The sequence below is a fragment of the Rhinolophus sinicus genome, chromosome 1, assembly GCF_057876585.1.
Source record: "Rhinolophus sinicus isolate RSI-liver-muscle chromosome 1, RSI-T2T, whole genome shotgun sequence".
NCBI classification, from domain to species: Eukaryota; Metazoa; Chordata; class Mammalia; order Chiroptera; family Rhinolophidae; genus Rhinolophus; species Rhinolophus sinicus.
Genome location: NC_142501.1, coordinates 149,061,170 through 149,083,851, shown reverse-complemented (window position 1 = coordinate 149,083,851; position 22,682 = coordinate 149,061,170). Strand labels below are relative to the sequence as shown.

Below are 22,682 nucleotides of genomic sequence, written 5' to 3'. Positions count from 1 at the left end.
ATTCCTGTTAATTTAGAGTCAGTATGGTGGAGCGAAAAGAATAAGACTTTATAAGCAGGCTGAGTTTAAAATATTTAACTTTTCCAAGTTTACTTATTATTTGAGTCTTTATTCCAAAAGTGTTACCAATTCAGGTCTCCATGGCACATTTTTGTTGTTTTTATGCCATCCATTTAAGTTATAATTAAGCTGAATATCAAACTATTGACTCAGTATACTTTTCCTTTAACATTGTAGGAATATTATACTGTCTTCCTGTGTCCTGTGACTTTTGTAGGTGACCTTCTTTTTTTCCTTCTTTCCTTCCTTCTTTCCTTCCTTCCTTCCTTCCTTCCTTCCTTCCTTCCTTCCTTCCTTCCTTCCTTCCTTCCTTCCTTCCTTTCTTTTAAATATCACAAACAGGTTTTATTTGTACCATGGAAAGTCTGAGTTTTACACAGATTCTTGGACTTGGGCTTGTATGCATCAGCTCTCTCAGCATTAGCACCTGTCTCATCCACAGTAGCTTTTCCAGAACTGCTCTCTTCACCATGAAGTTCTATGAGTTTTCCCAATTCAGTATTTTGACTTTTCTAACAAAGACATCATGAAGCAGATAAATAATTTGGCAAGCCTTTTCTAGGTCTTTTCCAATGCTATCTGGAATCACTTTATTGTCTATTCCTTTCAAGTCATTTATCTGCACCTCTTGGGTCATGATTTCCATTGTCTTCTTCTGGATTTAGTGGACCTGTAGATGCTGAGCATAAGAGGTCTTCCAAATCTGATTGATGTATTTTTCAGTAATACCAAAACAGGATAGATGAAGCAAATAACCATCAGTAGTCTTGACATCAACATGAGCTTCAGTCATGGTCTGCCATTTTTTGACCATGGAGCACATTTTGTCCCGGGTAAGATCCTTGCCGTGGAAATTAGTCATGCAGTTTTTGGCCTGAACATCCTCAGTAATTAGCTTGAATTTTCTAAATGCAGCTCCATTGTTCTGCAGATCATCTAGATTCACCTCAAAAACAAAACTCTTGAGATCATCAGATGTGATGTTGATTCCTTGAGTTCTTGTGACTAGCGTTTTAAATATTTCTTATATTGGACATAGCTGGTGCTTGCTTATCATACCAATCTGTGTTAGAAAATGAATCAACCACTTTCTTCTTGGCTTGCTTCTTGTCACCTTTTGTAAGGCACTTGTTCTTGCTGACAACCAGGGTGCTGCTTGGAGCCAAAAGGTATAGGTGATCTCTTTCTATAGGATTAAAGAATTTTGTTTGTCTTTGGTGTTTTCACATTTTACCTCATCTGTTTTTTTGTCAATGTATAGCTCATTTAAGGTTTTTTTTTTTCCTTTCATCTGTCTTTTAAAAAAAAACTTTTTTCCATTTTCTGGGACTTTTATTGTCTGATATTGACACTTCTATCTCTCTGTGTATATCCCCTAATACAGCTACACTGTCTGGATTGCGTGTTAGAAAGGGCTAAAGCCAGTCATTAGTCTGTGTTGTTCTTATGGAGTTTATGGGGAAGTGAGCACTGAGTCCTTGGGTGGATGACTATATAGCAACAACATACCAAGTATTGTCTTAGGTATCATTATAAATCCTTAGAGAGAAGCGGCTTTGAGGGGGAAATAGTCTCCAGATTGTAATCTAACCACCCTGGGTTTTTGAAAAGGAAGTAGTGGAGGTATGAATTCTCATGGTTTTCTAGTCAATGCTCTCCTGTTTCCTATAATTTCTCATCGCAGTAGGGAGCAGCGATTGTGCTTAACTGATAATTCTCCCATAGATTTCTGTACTTACATCGGGACAACTGCTGTTGATTGTTCTGGTGAAAGGGCCCAGCATGATTTTCTGAAGTCTGTGCTGGGAAGAGGCAAGAACAGATTGAAAACCTCTGTTTCCAGCTTCCTCCTGCCATCTACGTGAGTTTCTGTCTTTACTTCTGGTTGGGACACTGACCCTCATTCTTCTTGCATCTAGCACATACCATAGAAGAAATGGTTTGTATCCCCGGGGGTTTGTCATTGCTATTATTGCTGGGTTTCTTTCGTTGTTAATTTTAATTCCTGGTTTAAGTCCAAATTTTTTTATAGCTTCTCTGGATTGATTTCATAAGAGGAAACAAGTAGTTTATGACAGTTCATTATCTTGTGTGATCCTTTACTCAACATATAGGAATCCACAGTCCTTCAAAATTCAGGGAATACATTCTAAATTGAAAATATCAATTCATGACAATGTCATCTTTCATTTTCACATATTTAGGCTTTGACTTTATTTTTAATGTTTATTTAAACCCTCCCCCAAAACATTTTATCTCAGTTTTTCTATCATTGGACAATATGTGTTCAATATTTGCTTGTAAACTGCCCATACTTATGTACCTTAAAAAATTGATTAACTTTCTATATAGAGGCTCTATTTCTGTTGTCACACTTATGAGACGATAAATTAGTAGACCTGCAAAATGATGCATTATAGTTATATTTTATGTGTCTTTATTGCTGTGGCCTTACAAAAACAAATATCTCACCAACAAATAAAGTAGTCAAAATAGGCTAGGGTACAAAAATATTGCAAATATTCCAACTATTGTAGAGGCAACTATTGTGAAAAGAGATTGTTGTTTTTATTTCCAGTCCATTTACTTTCCTCTCTTCTTGAGTTTGTTAAAATGGATATCATTTGATTATAAATTGGTACATATTTTGGTGACCAAACACAAGGTACACGAGATCCTTAATGATTCATTTAATATTTCAATTTTTTGTTTGTTTCAGGAGTCTAAAGCCAATTATGATTATAATATATTCATTAACATTTTTATCTAGATGAAGCTAATGGATGTGATTCATTGGAATTTAAAGAAGCACATTAAATAATGGGATTTTCTTAATGATTATGAAACATCCTAGGCTCTATTAGAAAGAAGGAAGTTGAAGGAGAAAAAAACAAGTATGTGCCAGTTTTCTAGGCTAGCTCTTTACTATATAATTTGGAAGTTAACCTGGCACATTCTGCAGTTGTTTAAAACACACTTACTGAATGTTTTACAATTATGTGTTTTCCCTGTTTGCTTGGGTAGGTGACCTTTGGTTCAGCTTCTGTGTATGTACACAATTTAATTGAAGCTTTTAGAGAGTTCTAAGGAAATGGAATTAGTTTTCAAGATGTTGTCTCTTGGAGAAATCTAGCCAGGAGGCGTGAAGTTTCCAGGGTTAAATAGCTGCCTATGTAATGGTGGGACTATATCATTTATTTTCTCTGCTCCATTTTCTTTTCTTTTCTCTCTTGCCATATATTATATTTATATCTTGTTGATGTATTTGCATTGTGAGATATCTAGAAACCGGGACTAACAGAATTGATCAGACAGGATACAAATAACCTTAAACAAATCAGTTGCAGATTTTAAGTGAGTGAGGGCAATGAGGTTCATTTTATATATTATAAATAATACAACCAGGACATGTGGTATAATCAAATGAGGTTAGTTTCAAAAAGTCACACAGCAAAATATCTACTTAAGGATTGTTTCCAAAAGCACTATTTTTTGAAAATCCTGTTTAGTGGAAAAATATTTTTTTTATAATATGGGTTGCATTTTTTCTGCAAACATTATTCACAACCAATCTAATAAATAATATGTTATATTATTGGTATTATCTTTATATGATTAATGAAAATAAAATATAATTTAGACAATATAGAATAACTTTTGTAGACTCTAAACTGATTAAAATGTCAATTTCTGATAGAGAAGTTCCAGATGTGATCAAACACAAATGCATCATTAAGATAATACATAGACTTCAACAGAGAGAACTCCTAGAGAGTACTCATTTGTATAAAGGTATTTAAGTCCCACTATGCTTTTAAATAAATCAGACTCATCCTTGTAGAATCACATTTTGTGCACATGTGCTATAAAATGCAAAATACTCCTTATCCATTTCATGTAGTGAGAGCAGAGATTTTAAAAAGAGAATGAAAGGAGAGGTGTTAAGCCCTGTTTATGTGCAATGAAACTGAGCTGAGATGAGATCTTTGAAATGAAGAAACAATCTTCCAGAGAAGAATAATACGTGACCCAAAGATTATACCTGATACACTCAATTTGCTGGTTGTCACATGACAAAAACAACAACAACAATAATAATAACATTTTGGTTATTTTGACTCACTATGCCTATGAGTTCTTTTTTATTAGAGTCCAGAAATATGGGAAAACTGAGTAGAGTTAGATACTAAGAGAAAAGGAAGCAGAAGAAAGCAGTTTAATCTGTTCAAAATTTACACAATGCAGAATAACAGAACTTGGATATGAGTCCCTGACTGTGGGCTGATACTAGGATGGCATTTTTTGGTAACATAAAAGATGAGTAAGCACCATTCCCACATCCCAAATGCTTGCTATTAATATCTTACTTATCTTTTCATTCTCTGACAAAAAAAAAACACCCCAGCTTTTGGTACCATGTAGCTAGAGAGGACAATTTTTTTACCCTCCTTCCCTCCCTCCCTTTTTTTTTTTTTCGGTTTGCTCAGCATATGAACTCCCTTTATATGCTAGGGGAATTTTCTACTCAATGGGCCTTGGTTGGAAAGGGCCTACTTGCAGTTATAGAACCTGAGAAAGGTGTTTTAAACTTATGGCTGCTGAAGCATGAGTATGTGCATTGTTATCAGCAACCAGGACTTGGTAATGGGTGCAGGGAAAGTTAAGCATTCAACCTGGTTGTGGAGGGGAAAGCCACATGTTCCCAGCTGCAGATGTGCTGTGGTGCCAGGGGCAGCATCCAGTGTCTGGTGGTAGGAAGTGCAAAACCCAATGTAGGTATAGGAGATATAGCGGTTGTTATCCCCAACTGTCAAGATTTTCATGTATTAATTTTTATATTTATTGAGATCTCACTGTGGCCCCAACACTGTTCTAAACACTGCATTGATTAAAATCATTTGTTCTTTATGAAAATTACCTGAGGTAGGCACTATTTTTATCCCTATTCCACAGATGAAGTATTAGGGAACAGAAAAAAATAAGCAATTTGCCTAAAATCAGGCTGATATTAAGTGGCCAATGGTGAGATACAAATCCAGGTATCACAGCTTTGGTATCTGAGTGCTTAGTCTATTTGCCATCTAGCATCCCTTTGCTCCTGCCCATCTTTCAAGCCTGGTACTAGAGCCTTCCAGTAATACTATGAGTTACACAATATGCTTTTGATATACTATATTTATGCTTAAAATATATAGAGTCAGTTTCATTTCCTTACAGCTAAGGACACTGCTTGCTACCATCGTCATTTCACAAATGAATTAGCTTTATGATCACAAGCAGATCAATTAATCTCTTGAGGTTCATGCATAAAAATTTACATATTTGTAAATATTATTTATTACCCTATCCTTGCATTATAGGATTTAAATAGAATCGTGTTTGGAGAATTACCTTGTAAACGATTAAAATTAAATTAATTTAATTTTGCACCAACAAACATTCTTAACCTCTTGGATATAATCCCATTAAGGTAGATATACAAAGGGTGCCAAAAAAATGTATACACATTTTAAGAAAGGAAAAAAAAAACTATTAAAATTGTAATACTCAATATACACTGATAACAAAAGATGAATACAAGTCACATTTAACGTCTTCAATTACAAGAGGTGTTCAAAGTCGTTACGATCAGTGTCCAGACCCTTCTGATTACGGACATTGTTTGGTAGACTTCTGTGGCAAGTGTGTGTAAACGGTTCCAACACCACAGCAGAAGCAGCAGGATTTGTTGCTGTGTGAGGCCTCCCGGATCTTCCCTTGTGCACATCACACACAGTACCATGCATCTCAATCTTATCAAAAGTGCATGCGGTTGATAGGCGTGTTGGAGGTTCTGTTGCATACTTATGTCGTCATACTTCCACAATGTTCTCGAATTTCAAATACCACTTCAAAGTGGTCTTGTACTCCTTGAACAATAACCATGTTCCGGCCATTTTCTTTGACTGTCCTGCCTGTCGCATGGTGACGCTAGCATTCTTTTGATTAACGTCTTCTTTTGAGCGAATGTCATACACATTGCTACTATAATTCTATTCAACTTCGGAAAGTAATACATAGATAACATCTCTTAAAATGTGCATCCTTTTTTTGGCAGTCCTGGTAGATTCCATGATGGTAGATATCACCCACACACTACCACAGTACATTTATCGTTGTCCAGACAGGAAAACAGAAACAACTGTACATATTCAATCAGAGAAGAATTTATAGCAATGTATCGATGGTAAATGCGTTAGAAGGGTTTGAGAAGCAAAGGGGGGGAATGTGGTTTTACTTAGGTTTCAATAATTACAGGAAGCCCATACTGTGCCTGCTGCTGAAAGAATAAAAGCGAGAAGGAGGAATGAACCGGAGATCAGTGACTATAGAAAGTCCATTTTCTCCCTGGTGCTGAAGACCTGGTGTGGGGTTGACTACCAAAAGATAATACCTGACACTTTATGTTAAATTATAGAATAACTTTAACGTATACCCATTAAAATATAACAATTTCACTTAGCAAGTTATTTTTTTTAACAAGTTTGTTAAATTGTTGTTGGTTGCAAGTAAATTTTTATGTGAAATTCTGCTAAGGATGACTACCATACTCGGCCTCATTTCAGTGACAGGGCTGATTAGATTATTTAAAACATTTGTTGATATTTCATCAATTCCATATACTGGGTATGTCTTTTGGTCAAGCTTTATAGTCTTGGCTAGGGTGCAATTATTTTTCAAATCAAGTACTCTAACAATATCAAGATTCAGAGTTGGCAAGAAGTCTTTGAGGCTTTATGTTTTAATTCAGCATTTAATTTAGCATGAGTGCTCCCATGTACTTCCTTTTAACTTATATCTTCAGGTCTTGACATGAGGACTAAAAGAAACAAAATTATTTCTCTATATCACAGTGTATAGAAAGGCATGGATCCCACTGTACACTAATGACATGCTTTTTTGTTAAGAACTAAATGTGGACTGAAAATATAACTATAGAGGTCACCTTATTAGTACCAGAGAGAACATTTTCATGTCAACTCTACTAAAAAAGTTTTTTGGGAAGTTATTCTTCAACACCTAAGTGAGCATCAGTGAAAAATAATCTACCTGAAATTTTAATTAAAAATATCATTTATGAGTGTATTTATAGCCAATTACCCTTATGGATACTTTAGGATAGAATACCATCAAAATCAGTAGCTTAACATGTTATTTTATTGATTATAATACATTAATAAAACTCTTTCCCCATCTTCATATACAAATTCTAATCATCTTATACATGTTTGTTATTAATGTTGCTTGAATGCATACTGGGCTAAGTGCATTCCTAGGTACATTACATATGCTACTGATTTTATTTACTAACAATTCTGTGGAGGGGGTAATAGTAGCTTTTTTTTTACATTAAGAAAATTAATACTTGGAGGTTAGTCTAGGAAGTGGAAGGGCTGAGATCAGAATCCACAGTTCTCTGATTCCAAAGCAAATACAAATTTCAACACAACACACTACTAGAAATTCCTTGGAGAAAAAAAAAATCTGTTATTATCTGCAGATAATAAGTTACTATAATTTGATTCCTATGTTTCCAAAACAGAGGGAATTTTACGATACCTGAAGCATATTTTATGGATAAGAAATGGGGTTAGGAGAGAAATCCGTATTCTATCACATATTGTAATCTCAGCATAGTTGAGGTTCTTGTTATCTGCAGAGGAGCAGGGCAGACCATCCTGGGATCAGAATTAAGATTTATGTACATACAGGGAGTGGAGAAGAGGCCATAGAAACAGTACCACGTGTAAAGAACTGAAATGAGGTAGAAAGAACTTAGTTCTAGGTAATATAACAATACCATGTTTCCCTGAAAATAAGACCTAGCCGGACAATCAGCTCTAATGCATCTTTTGGAGCAAAATTTAATATGAGACCGGGTCTTATATTTTATTATATGAGACTCAGTTATTATCATATTATATTATATTATACCTGATACTATTATATTATACCCAGTATTATTATATTATATTATATTATATTATATTAATTATAGTAAAATAAGACTGGATCTTATATTAATTTTTGCTCCAAAAGACGCATTAGAGCTGATTGTTCTGCTACATTTTATTTTCGGAGAGACATGTTAGACATAATTCCAGGCCATCTCTCATTATGGGAGGTTGTCAGGGGCTGGGTTGAACTGGAGAGAGCTGAGTTGCCAGGTGTCAGAGTCCTTGATTAAGGCAAAATGAAAGTAACAGTCACATGTTTCATCACTTACTGTGATAGTCTAAGCAAGAGGCTGAAGGGAGAGGGCTGGCTTCCCCATAAAAGGCCTCAGCAGAGGCACCTGGGGGAGGCCTCTGCGGAAGGACCCTATAAAGGGCCTCTGACTGAAACACTGGGTGAGGAATGTATTCATGCAGGATAGCGTGGTGGCCGAGTGCCTGAGACCTTGCCTGCAGCTCCAGAGACTGCAATACACGGGCTGCACGCAAGTCTCCTACATGGAGGGCAGCTCCCCGCATAATGACTGCCACGTAACGCCTTTGTAATTACTTGTCCTCACGCCTGAAAACATCCCGCACAGGATCTTGCCTTGGAGCCAGACTTCTCAGAGGTAAGAGGGGCACCGTCTCTCTGCCTGAGGCAGGGAAAACCGTATGACATAGTAGGTTTTTGGGAATCACCGCCAGTTTTAAATGGAGGCGGAGCACCCACAGGCATCAGGGAAATCTATCCACAGATGGTGGGACACTCAGCCCTGGGCTGTCAGACTTTGAAGGACCAGAATTATGAGACCAAATAATTTTTCGAGGCATTATAGTATATGTTTTCCCTTTTCATTTATTTAGAAGATGAATGGGGGAAGAGGTAAAACTAGCAGTTTTTGTGGCTTTTTTTTCTTTTCTCTAAAAAAATTAAACCCCCAAATGGGAAGACGATTTACCAAGTGTGACGAGATGAAAGTGATATGTTTCTTGTCTAGAAATAAATTACTCTGGGCAGTGGAAAAATAGAAGGGAGAGCACCTGGAAATGTGGTGGTCCTGAAATAGAGAGATAGCAAAAAGACCAAGAGGCATGTTGGCAGAGGGCATCACAGTTTAGAGTCTGGGGCTGCCATATCCATGATTTCCCTGCTACAAGTGTAACACAGAAGAGCAGTTAATAGAGCTGACTGATGACAGAGGACCTTATGTTCCCAGTCTCCTCCCTTAACCAAGAGCTTGCCACTAGACCTGGCTCCAGGCCTGCAGCACAACCTGGTGTAGGGGTGAAAACCAAGGTTACGTGATGTGAGCCATGTGAACAGAACAGATTCAGCACAGGTAATAAAGCTGAGTTGGAGAAAATTAAGTTCTAATGAGAGCTAAGATTCACATGTGCTGCTGTGGCACTGACAGGGCCTAATATTAATACTGTAATAAGCATTTAGTTTTAATGAGCACTTATTGTGTGACTGATGTTTTAAATATATTAGATCTGATGTTCCTGAAAATCCTTAGAGATAGATATTATTAATATGCACTTTTTACAGTTGAGGAAATTGATTCTCGGGTATATAAAGTAATGTTTTCACACTTCAGAAAGTTGGTAAAAGTGGCCGACTTCAGACTTCAATATAAGAATCTTACTGCTAGAGATTTTGCTGTTTACATTCACAACGATGTGAAGAAATTAGGTGAAAAACGGGATTGGTCCTTACCAATAAAAAAGAGATATTTACTCGATCTTGGATAAAAGTTAGAGACAAACTTTCAGTAAATGTTCCTTGGTGCTAGATAATCTGATTGCTCTGTAGAAGTTTGTGTGTGGCCTAGAGATGAAGGTTGTCTTGGGGCTTGCAGATGGAATTCAGATAACCTGGTTGAGGAAAGAGAGATTTTTGTGGAAGTCCCAGTTTACAGACCACATCTGTCTTATTATCACTTATGAGTGTATGCCCACTACAAACACAGTGCCTAGAAACAAAACAACAAAACAAAACAAAAAAGCCAGAAAATAGATAACGTCCATTGAACAAATAAACTGATCTTGGGCAATCTACTTTTCTATAAAGGCCTCAATTTCCTATCTGTAAAATGCAAAATAAAAATGTCTGTAATTCAAGGTGGGTTTATTTGATATGATGAGATAATGCAAAAAAAAAAGTGTTTTGCAAAATTTAATGAGCTATAAAAATATAATCATTGTATAGCATAAAATTCTGTATAACTAGAAAGTAAAAATCTGATTCATATATAATTCAGCACTTGCCAAAAATCTCTGTGCAAACACCTAATATCTGAAAGAGAGAATCTAAGGAACAGGTCCCTTGTGTACTCCTATTTAGAAAGTAGTGTTTTTTAAATACACCCCTTGTGTTAATTTAGAGCAAAACAAATTAAAATATCTAGATGGTATTATTTTAGTTGCTTATGCAAAAGCCTTCTTGGGTTATCACTTAGTTCCATGTTCCAGATTTTATGTACCAAGACTTATTAAACACATGGTCTTTTAGAACGATACTGTATCTTTTACAAAATCATATCTGAAAACATGGTTCATTAACTACGCTTATCATAATCTCATATTGGGAAGTGCAGTGTGGGTGCTGCCCAAACTTTAGTGCAAATAATGTTTGCTCTCAAAATGCACTTGGATGTTTCCATTTATCCAACAATGAAATCTATATTTACCCTATTTTTGTTATTACCTTTGCTGCTAGGAAAAACAGGAGTTAAATCCAGAGTTTACTTGCAATAAGTAGTTTATCTCACATCCCTGATTTAGTTTTGTACTGTTTTTATCATTCACAAAGTTTCTAATATATTTCAGGCACTTGCTGTTAAACAAAAACCATTATTGATTATTGTTCATAAATGTTCTTATTTTTCATATGAATTTTCCATAATCTTTAAGTTTTTCTTACAAAAAAAAAAATAACTCAAGGTCTGGCAGACAGTAAACTTTAGAGCAAAAGGCTTATGCATTCCCCTCCCAATCTGGTTCTTGCATGTCTCAGGTCTTCTGTCTTATTTTATTTTTCACTTTATTAAGTTTAGGAGAAGGATTGTGGTAACCTATTTGTCATATGATATTGGGAGAAGATAATTTTATAAATTACAACACTCTAAAGCACTACAGGGCTTCAATTCTAGGAGCAATATAAATAATGTATTACAGTCCCAGTTAATTTCCATTAAATTACACAGAAAATAGTGAGTATATGTAAGAGTTGTAAATTATTATTTTGAGAGGAGAGGATTAAAAACGTATAGCACTATATTTGGGTATATTTCACGAAAAGATCATGCTATTAATATGCTTGCCTTGGATGTAGTCATGTCATGTAAACATGCTAGGAAGCACAAAGCCCGACTGATTGAAGATATTACAAAGTAACTACAAAGTAGCACATGAGGATACATTTTTCAAGGTGAAGATAGTGGGTCCAAGTTAGAAGACTCTTTAGAATGACTATTTATACTTGGCTGAAATTCTCTTTCATTTTCATTTACCACCAGAGCAAACAGTCTCAACATTCAAGTGTGGGAGCAGCTCTGCTTCCTGCCTTCTTCCTCCTGAGGGCACACTACAAGTTCAGTGGTCAGGGAAGCTCTTACAGAGTCAGGAATCTGTCATGTTAAAGGAGACCGTGACAGCAGGCTTTTTTTTTTTTTTTTTTTTTTAGCATTAGCCTGGGGTCAGGTCAAATTATCTTAATGCTGTTATCTGGCCTAAGGCAGGCTGGTTCATAGCCTACTGCAAATATGTAAGAATGGAAGAAGAAACAAAACAAAGAAAACCCTTTTGAATAGAGGTACAAATATACTAGTATTTGGTTATTTTCTGGGGTTTCTCCACCCAGAACTGAAACAAACATGCATAAGTAATGCAATTCACTGGTATAGGTGAATAATTTTCTCTAAAAAAATTATTTTTATTTGCAAAAACTGAAGTATATAAGGATATAATTTTGAATCTTTGAGAGATTCACCGTAGGACTTCGGAAAACTTGATTTTTAATTTTTTTTAAATTTTTTTTTTATTTTAAGAGACCCCTTTTGATACCGGACAGTTAGCATCTCCCTAGGTAGACTGGGAGGTTCCTGGTAGAATAAACAAAGACAGCGATATCCTAAAACTCCCGGTTTTGAAATCACTCCTTTGCTCCAGGACATAATGTAACAAGGCCTTAATCATAAAATTCATTTTGGCCTGATAAATAGAGCGATCTGATGGATAAAGAGTGGTTACTTTGCTAATTCCTTTAGGATGGGCAAGCAGAACAAACCTGGTAGACGAATTTCATTAGAAGGCTCCAGTTCCCTTCTTCATACAAATTCCCTTCTCCAAACAGCTCCCCTTCCCCAAGCAGGCAAGGGAAGGTATAAAAGTAAGAGCTTTTGCCTCAGCCATGGGGCACCCCCCGTTCGGGACCCCCTCCTGCTTGGGAGCTGCAACTTCTCCTGCCTCTAATAAACTATCCTCTTTTTAAAACATTTTGCCTCTCCCTGGTCTGTGTTTCCATTCTTCAGCTTCACGAGACATGATCCCAACCCACACTCAGAAACTTGCAGCAGATCCAACATCACCTACATCATTTGGGGGCTTGTCCGGGATTGAAGGAGAGTAAATATTATCTGTGCCTTTCTACTTGCCCACACTATTGGCCTTCGTCATTTTTTTTTTGTCTTCTTTATTCTACCATGCAAACAATAGGCCTTGGTCAGCCATTGAAATGCGAAAAGTGTGGCTGCTACTCTCAAGACTCCCAGGGCAGGTCTTACAGGAGGGCTCTGGTTGATCCTCTCAGGCACTGAGCCGGAAGAATGTCGGCCACAGTCTAACTGCCTTCTTTCTTGCTTTTTCTCTCCGGTGGAATGAAGCCCAAAGACGGCATGTGGTTGAAGTGAATGACCCTTGGCAGCATTTGTGGGACTCTGACACTGTACAGTGTGTCCCAAAGGCTCCATGAGTTTTCCCTCAGCCCAACGCCCATAAGGGTGCCGTTCGGAGGCTCCCTCCCCTTCCCTGTTGCTTTCCCAGTCCTCCTTTCCACGAGGAGACTGAATACTGGCACGCGGCCAGGACCTGTGGGCCTTTGCGGACAACTGAGGAAATTTTTGCCGTGGCAGCTCTGCGGCGAATTTCCAAAGGTTCTTTAGGTTCTCTCCCAGCCTGACTGCCCGTAAGGGTTCCAGCAAGATGACTCCTTTGTCTTTGCTGTTCTTTCATCCTGTTGCTGTCTCTCCTTAACTTCTGAGATGCTGGTCTAGGAACTCTTCCCTGCGGGACCTTCTCAACACTCCCTGCCGACCTCAAGACATCTTAAAGTAAGAACATGAACCTCTGCCTCTACAGGACATCTCTTGTCACTCAGGATAAGATATACTGACATTTAACATTGCCTCTTAAATCATCCCCTGTTCTTCCTTGATCTCACTGTACTCTGGGGACCCCACTCAGTATCTCTGCTGCCTGGCTCCGCCCCCAGCTCATCAGGGCTGCAGCAACAGCCCAGAGGGGGAAAGGCCACAAAAGCACAGCTACTCTGGAGCACCACCTGCCAGGCCACAGTCAGCCACCGCCAGGCAAAATTTTTAAGGAGGGCCAACATATTCCAGACTCACTTTACCTTAAGGAGGAAACTTTATCTGAAGCCTTTTAGGGCTTCCGTTTTTTCGTTTTGCACTCTCTTACACATTAGGAATCAAAGCGTTCCTCCTTGTCTTTCTGCACAGGCTACATGCTTTCCCTACAAGCTTTGAGTACATACTCTCTCCTTAAATATCTTTATTTAGAAGGCCACTATTATATTACTCATACAATCAATTTCTGGGATGCCCAGATGCGCGGTATACACCCCGCTACTTTAAGGCATCTCATTATAGGCCACAGCCTTTATCGGCCTGCGAGCCAACACGGAACATTCAGGCACGGCCAGGGTAGGCCGCCCACCCCAGGTACTGGCCGGGACGCCCAGGTAAACGCGAATAATCCTGGCGCATCGTGTCTCCCCACCCGCCCCGGAACTGGTCGCCCGGTGTCCATGGCCCAAGGGTCTGGGGGACACCTCAGAGCAGATTGTGGGAGATGAATTACGAAGGGACACCTTTCTCTTCTTCCTCCCTTTCAGATGGGCAATCAGCACTCATGTGCCTACACCCCCCTGAACTGCATCTTGAAATATTGGGACAAATTTGACCCTTAGACTTTGAAGAAACAGCGCCTGATTTTCTTTTGTTCAGAGGTTTGGCCTAAATACCCATTGGAAAATGGGGAGACTTGGCCTTCTGAGGGAGGTATTAATTATAATACTATCATGCGACTAGACCTGTTTTGCAGAAAGGAGGGCAAATGGTCAGAAGTTCCATATGTTCAGGTGGTTGTTTTTTTTTTGCCCTGAGGGACAACCCAAATCTCTGTAAGAAATGTAAAGTAACCCAGCTCCTTTGGCTGTGATCTCTTGCCTCTCTTCCCCTAATGAGTCCCATTTTACGGGGACTCCTCCTAAGGGGACTCCTCCTAAGGGGACTCCTTTAAAGGAGACTGTCCCTAGGGAGACCCCCTCCTGAAGAGACTCCTCCAAGAGAACTCCCGCGGGATCCTCCTCTCCTGAGGAGGACCCTTCAACAAATACCCATCTCCTAATCCACCTATAAACACAAATGCCTAACTAAGCCTGAAGTAACTAAAGGAAAAATGTGGCACTTGTAAAAAAAAACTAAAGGCTAATTCTCAAGCCAGTGCCCTTACTCAGTTGCTCTAAGTCCTACAGTGACCAACCACCGTGAGATTCATTATAAGGGAAATAGCCTTTAAATTGGAGTCCCAGAATACTAAAGTCATGATATCTCTGTCACAGAATTTGTCAAAAAAATATAATAGCTTAAATTAAATATCTAGGTATTTCAAAATAACAAAATACTGAGGTGTTAATTATTAGGTACATCATAAGTTCATCTATTTCTAACTTGTCACACGAATGTTAAGAGAAATTAAGATCTGTTAATAAATATATCTTATATTTTATTACTAAATCCTATGCTTTTAAAGGTTGCCAAATATATTTCTAGATTCGCCAGTGGAAGTGCTAATTGCTTGCTTTTGGTTGTCAGTATATATATCACCAGAATAATTTTCTATGTTTTATATTTTCTCTATCAGATCCTTGGTTACTCAAAAATTAAATCTAAAAACTAAGTTTTGCTAATAGTTAAGTAAATTTTTATATTGTAAAACTGCTAAAGTTCATGTGATTTCCTCAGTATCAGCTATAGGCCAATATAAGGAAGCTTAGCCTAATGTTTTCCCCTAACTGGCAGGGAATTCTAATGGTTCTGACCCACTGTTACATCCCTGATTAAGAGGCTCAGATCCTAGAAAAGGCCAGGAATTTGCTTAAATGTCTGTAACAACCAAGACAGAAGAACGAGGAATAAAGGAACAGTGAGACCAGAGCATAAGACCAGAGCCAGGCCAGACTTTTGGCCACAGTTATAGACACCCAAGGCTGAAGCCACCTCAGGACACCCCAAATGCCCCAGAGAGAAAGCTCCAGATAAAAGAGCCTACTCTGGATATACAAGCCCAGATCACTGGATTCCTAATCCTCCAAAGCAGCTGTACCCGGTGTACAGACTAAAGGGACTACAGGAGAGAGTACCCCTTGTTCTGAAGGGAGCAAGGACCAACTGCCTCCCCGTAAATGGCTGTCATCACTGTTGGGCCTGAAGTTCCCAGTGGCTCCCAAGCTGTTCTCATCACAGGGGGTAAAACTGTGGGTGACCCTGACGTGGTAAGCCTATTAATTTCCTAATTGATATCGAAGCCATTTATTCTGTCTCAAATGCTCATTCTGGACCTTTTTCCTCTGAAAACTGCTTTGGTTTTAAAGATAAAGAAACCCCCAGATTTGGGCTCATTTTACTCAGCTTGTTCCTTATCACTGACATAGAGGAAAAACTGAGGGTTGCTAGATTGGGAGGGGGGTTGGGGATAAAGGGGAAGGTGAGGGGTTTAGAAAGCAGACAGTAAGCACAAGATTGCCACGGGGTTATGAAAGTTAATTTGGGGAATATAATCAATAATGTTGTAAAGATTTTGTAGGGTATCCGATGGACACTTGTCTCGTTAGGGAGACCACCTCAGGAAGATGTAGATGCCTGATCACTGCACTGTACACCTGAAGCTGAAGCTGAACAATAATGAATGTCAACTACAAGTTTATATATGTATACTTACAAGAAGTGGAGTACAGCATTAGGAATAGAGACAGTAGAAATGTATTCGCTTTGTGCGATGTCAGAGGGGTAGTGGATGGGGGAAGGGGGTTGACACAGTGTGAGGGATATAAATAATAAACGTCTATTACTTTGTTTTGTGCACCTAAAACTAATTTTAAAAAAGTAAAATACATTAAACTTGAAAAGGACTCAAAAACTATTTAAGTAAGAAACTAGACATCTTAGCATTCCGCTGACCAGCTTGCCTCCAGGCCATAGCTATCGCTGCCATCCTAGTTCCCAAAACCACCAAGCTCACAATGGGACAAGACTTATCTGCACAATGGGACAAGACTTAACTGTTTTTCGTTTTTGACACACACCACATTCAAGGGCTTTTAAATGCTAATAAGAGTCACAGGCTCACTAATAGCCACCTCCAGCAGCATCAGGCCCTCTTAAAAGGTCCTGCAATTGCAATACGGACCTGCTCCATACTAATCTTAACCACCTTCCTCCCAGAGACAGAGGAAGAATTAACTGCCAATAAGTTTTAATACAAGCCTATACTGCTAAAACAGGTGTACAAAAAAAAAAAATACCCCTAGACAACCCAGGTTGAACGCTCTTCACTGATGAGAGTTCTTTTATAGAAAGGGACATACAAAAGGCAAGACAGTCAAATATCTTACTCAATGACAAAAACCCTAAATGCCACCTCACAGGCTATCCATGCCATAAGACAGAAGTTAGGGCAGGACAGAATAACAGTTCACAAACAAAGCTGCCATAGATTATCTACTTTTCAAACACAATCAAAAATATAAAAAGTTAAAGGAATATGCTGTTTCAGTCTCTCTGATAATTCAAAGTTAATTAAAATTTCCAATATTAAACTGAAAACAGGATTCTTTAGATTCTTTAATATAGATTTATCCTTCCTTACTTCATGGCTTCCTAGCTTAACAGGACTGAAAGAAACCTTTCTCATATTTCTGTTATTCACTATTATAGGAATTATCTCTTGCTGCTGCCTATGATGTATCTCTGCTTGTGGACCACTCACTAGCTGGCTACGACTGTCTCCAAAGCAACAAAACCTTCAGCTTCACGAGATAGGATCCCAGCCCACACTCATGATGTAGGTGATGTTGGATCTGCTGCAAGTTTCTGAGTGTGTGTTGGGATCATGTCTCGTGAAACTGAAGAATGGAAACACTGACCAGGGAGAGGCAAAAAGTTTTAAAAAGAGGATAGTTTATTAGAGGCAGGAGAAGAGGTTGCAGCTCCCGAGCAGGAGGGGGTCCCGAATGGGGGTGCCCCATGACTGAGGCGAAAGCTCTTACTTTTATACCTTCCCTTGCCTGCTTGGGGAAGGGGAGCTGTTTGAAGAAGGGAACTTGTGTGAAGAAGGGAACTGGCACCTTCTAATGAAATTCGTCTACCAGGTTTGTTCTGCTTGCCCATCCTAAAGGAATTAGCAAAGTAATGCACTGTTTATCTATGAGATCTGCTCCATTTATCAGGCCAAAATGAATTTTATCATTAACCTCAAGGCCTTGTTACATTATGTCTTGGAGCAAAGGAGAGATTTCAAAACCTGAAGTTTTAAGATATGGCTAACTTTGTTTATTCCACCAGGAATCTCCCTGTCTACCCCTAGGGACATGCTAACTGTGCTGTATCACTTTGATACTGGTGACTGTAAGAAATTATAATAAAAAAGTGTATATTATGTATATGGTTCACAGCATTGTTTGTAACAACTGATATTATTTATTAACCAGATCTAAGACTTAGAGGTCAATTAAACGTTACCTGGCACAAGAAAGTATAATCAAATGAACAATGATTTAGCTATTTTTCTTAAATTAAATTATGGACTCATAATTTTCCAATATTTATCAGACTACCAAAACTAAAATTGTTTTATTACAAGGCTCTGTGAATGTAACTTTTTATATTGCTAAATTCTATTATAACAAACTTTTTAAAATGGCTAGTTCCTTTTTTTAATGGATATCATTTAAAATAATATGATTTTATAAACCACATTTGCTTTTTGAGTTCCTAGAAATATATACAGGTATTATGATTAGATTTAGTAATGGATCAATGAAAATGACAGCAATTAAAATATGCACATATCAACCCTCTTTTCTAGTTTCGGAACTTTCCCTTTGCATCCATCTGTGGGCTTTCTTGGGTGGTTTGGGATTTTGGATAGTATGTTTTTTGGTGGTTGAGACAAAAACAAAAACAGAAACAAAAACAACAACAAATGGAAAAGTAAAGGAAGCTAAAGGATACTTGCTTCTTAATAAGATATACCCTATTAATTTGTAGCTATACTTTGCATCACTGTGTTTTTCTACATATCTATAATACAAAGAGCAAACTGTTATCTACTTTATCAATCTATTGTTGAATAGTAAATTAGCCCAAAAGTTAAAGCGACCACCACTTCATTTGTTCACAGTTCTCTGGGTCAGCTTCTAGGTGATTTCTCTGGTCTGGGTTATCATGGTTGATCTCTATGGTGCTGTGACTGGGGCTGCAGAGTCTAGGGTGTTTTTGACTTTCATGTGGGTAGTTGACAGGTCTAGGGAGAGTAAACTGTATGGCTTGTTTCTGCTTCATATGGTTCCTTGTGTTCCATTAAGCTAGTCTGGGCTTCGTCAAGTGCTTCTGGGAACATGGACATCACCAAGAGGAACAAGCCACAGTGTAAATGTGATTTTCAAGCCTCTTCTTATATCCCATTAGTTAAAGTAAGTCACAAGTCCCAATGCAGATGCATCAGGTGAGAGACAGAGCTCACATCCTGATGGCAGTCATTGCAAAGACGCATGTATACTGGGATGGAGGAATTTGTGGCCCTTTTCGTCTGTTTGCAATCTGCTACTATATAGTTAGACACAATGGAAATCTCTTCTTTTATAAAATTATTTATAAAATTCTTCAAAAACTCATCATTATATTGTTTCTATGGATAATTAGCTGTGATCTGAATATAACTTTATTATACAGGGCATTTGTTTGTAATTGTAGACATTCCAATGCAATTTTTCCTTTGTTTTAATCTATACTGTGCAAGAGAAAGCATAAGAGTGAAATATGATATGAAAAGCTAGATAAAAATTTAGCCTTTGTGCGAATTGAAAATGAGATTGCTCAGTAGTAAATTTTGATTACATTAAGTAGAAACACCTATAATGTAGTGTCCATAGGAAGAAAGAGGACATAAGTTGAATGAAGTTAACTGCTTTTCTGTCTAAATCCTCATCACGTAAAACCAACAAATGAGACCTGATGGAAACAAATCAAAGATTATTGGCAGAAAATGTACTGGCAGCCATGAAATATCTAAACAATCTGTGAATTAACAATACAAAAGATAGGGTTTTAGTATGTAGTAGTGGGAAAAACAAACGAAACTAAATAGCATAGTATAAAGAAATGAATAGATGTGCTATTTTAGATGAGGAGAACAGAACAATTGGACTTTCTAGCACTTTGAGGCAAATGTGAGTGCCCAAGATGATTGCGATATTCTGAATCATAATTTGTCTTGTAGCTCTGTTCATGCTGTTTTTCGTATTACAGAAACCAGGTGGTTATTATTATTTATTGCTTCAAACAGGAAATGTACATGGTGGACCAATATTAGACAAATAACAAATTACTGCCCCAGAGAGTTTGCATTTAAGAGACAGGAGCAGGTATAATATAGCACAAACAAGGCAAGAATACTGACTGCTGCAATTTAAATACTTAATGAGACAGGGAAACTCTTTGGAAATTAGTGAAAGAAAAGAGACAAGACTCTTGGAAAAGAATATACTAGGGATTATTAACCCTTGCTCACTATCTAAGACTTATAGTGCTGCATAGAATGCTGAGGTGTCATGTTATCTTCGCCAAAAGGGCTGTATGTCTAGGAATGTCAAAATCACAGGGGGAAAAAGGGTGAGAAAAAAATATGAAAAATTTATGAGTGATATAAATAGTTATAATAGTGAATCTGCTGATAATGTTAGCATAACGAAAAAATTACACTACATTTTATTTTAAGTATGTAACTCATGATATCTTATATTTTATATATATATATAGTAATATCTCATATTTTATAGCAAAACTTTGGGAGTATTTTAAATTCTTTTGGGGGCTATATAGATTCTTTGTAAAGCTGGATGTTCTTAATCCAAAAAATTATTAGGAGAACTACCTTAAAGTAGAGTCTAAAATGTATCCTAAAATGTGTTCCAATGATATTAAAGAATTTTAAAAAGGGTAAAACTAATCAAATTTGCATTCTAGGAAGATCACTGTGGTAACAATAGATGGAACTCAGTGGAATTATAAGGATATGACTGTAATCCAGTTAATAAGTGTTGAGTGCCTAGAGAATGGCAGGGGAAAAGGCAGAGGTAAAATTATTTCAAGGGATTTAGAAACGGAGAATCTATAGGTCTTAGTAATTAATGAAAGGACTCAGTAATTGAGAAGGGAGAAATCTAGGGCTATCAAAAGTTAGTGACATCAGTTGTGGTGGCATTCACTGATATAAAGAGCATGGAAAAGGGACATATTTTGAAATCTTGTGTTGAGGTGTCTGTGAGACATTCAGGTAAAAATGTTCAAGAGATATTGTACGTATAGATTTGGAGAGCAACAGAGAATTCTAAACTGAGTACACAGGTGATGGAAAGAGCATGTACTTGTGCGGTCCAGTGGTACTTGTCAAATGTGTGCAGTGTGCCCCAGGTACTGAGCTAGGTGCTGATGAGACAGTGGTAAACTGGACACCTTTCCACAAAGAGCTTACGATCTGCTGGGCAGTGAGAATAACTGTTTAGATTTACAGGTGGATAGTAATACACATGGCACATGTGCTTGAATATACTGGGTGAAAACAAACAACCTCAGTTATCTGTTTTGCAGAAACTGGTAATTAGGGGTCCCATAAGATTATGTCAAAACTAAGTGTTATTATTTCCTTTTAATATTTTGTGTTTTTTCCCATGCAAAAAGAATGCATATGCATAATGCAAGATAGAGATACGCAAAGAAAAATAATTCCCCAAAATTTGCAGCGTGCCTCATTCATGTTGAATTCTGTGGTGTACCCTGACAATGAGTTTCTGGTTCTCTGTTCCAAAGAGAAGTGTGCTTGCTCCTACTAGTCTAGAGGTTTGTACATGTCATATCCTCTTTATTCTCCTTCATTTTCACCTTGTTTACTCCTATTTGTCTTTTTAGTTACCGTCTTATTTGCTTTTTACTATGGGATGCCTACTCTGACCCATCATGGCTCCCAGGAAGATCAGGTCATGTGCTTCCATGGCATCTGACACTTACCCAGCTCTTGGTGTAATTTCCAACATGTTCTAATTGCATTTACTGGTACATGGTAATTTGGCTAAACATGATTTGGTCAAAAGCAGATTGGTCAACTTGACAGTATGTCTGTCAAAAATGACAATTTGAAAACCACTTCTAGTCACAGGATTTGGTTTTAAACATTAATGATTTTAACACACATAAAGGCCATTTGCAACTCCTCATGAATTATCTTACATTTTGACTATTCTTTACTAATTATTTACTGAGTTTTTCTCCTTTTGAATCAGTTTTCACCCTCATTTTTTAGCCAGTCTTTCTGCTGTACAATCGTAAAATGTTGATATACTTTATGGGATTATTTCAATCAAATCAATTGATCAATCATAGTGACTGAGATGAAAAACTAGAAAACTTAGCAGATCTTCTAAGCCATCTGAGACAGACATTTCAGCAGCTGACCTGAAGATCAACTTCAAGTACTTGACTTCCACTGTTAGTAGCTTTATTTCAGTAACAATTGCTCTCTGATTCTAACTCAGTGTTACAAACCTGGTAACATTAAAAATAGAATAGCAGACTCAATAAAAGATATTATTAGTCTAGATTATATGCATAGTCAACATCAGGAAACATTTAGGACCTGACTCATTTAAAATAGAGTTATGACTTGATGGTCTATCTTTTGAATTCATATGGCCTGGGGATATAGGATCCTATTCCCAGAGAACCAAAAACAAACAAACAAACAAACAAACAAAAACATGAAGCCAGTGTTCAAAAGGGTCTTATCCTCAGCTCAAGGTCACTGTCCCAGGCACATAGAATGGTTATCACCAGGAAAATGAGTTCAGCTTTGTTGCCTGTTTATAGTGTGATTCTTTCTATACGCTATATGAGGTTTCTAAGAGATTTTATCTAAGTATGTTTTATTTCCCTATTGCACTTAACTGTCTTCCAATCGCTGTGCTAGAAAATTATGAGTCAACATGGCCTTTTAAGTCTAGAGTTCCTCAATTATATCTGGCAGCAAACATGTGTGAATCATGGATCATGGATCAAACCAGAGCGATGTAAT

At 37.5% G+C, this 22,682-nt stretch overlaps 1 pseudogene; it reads right to left on the bottom strand.

The window, feature by feature from the left end:
- Positions 1 to 392: 392 nt before the first annotated feature.
- On the bottom strand, positions 393 to 8,573 carry LOC109453735 (small ribosomal subunit protein eS1 pseudogene; annotated as a pseudogene).
- Positions 8,574 to 22,682: the final 14,109 nt, after the last annotated feature.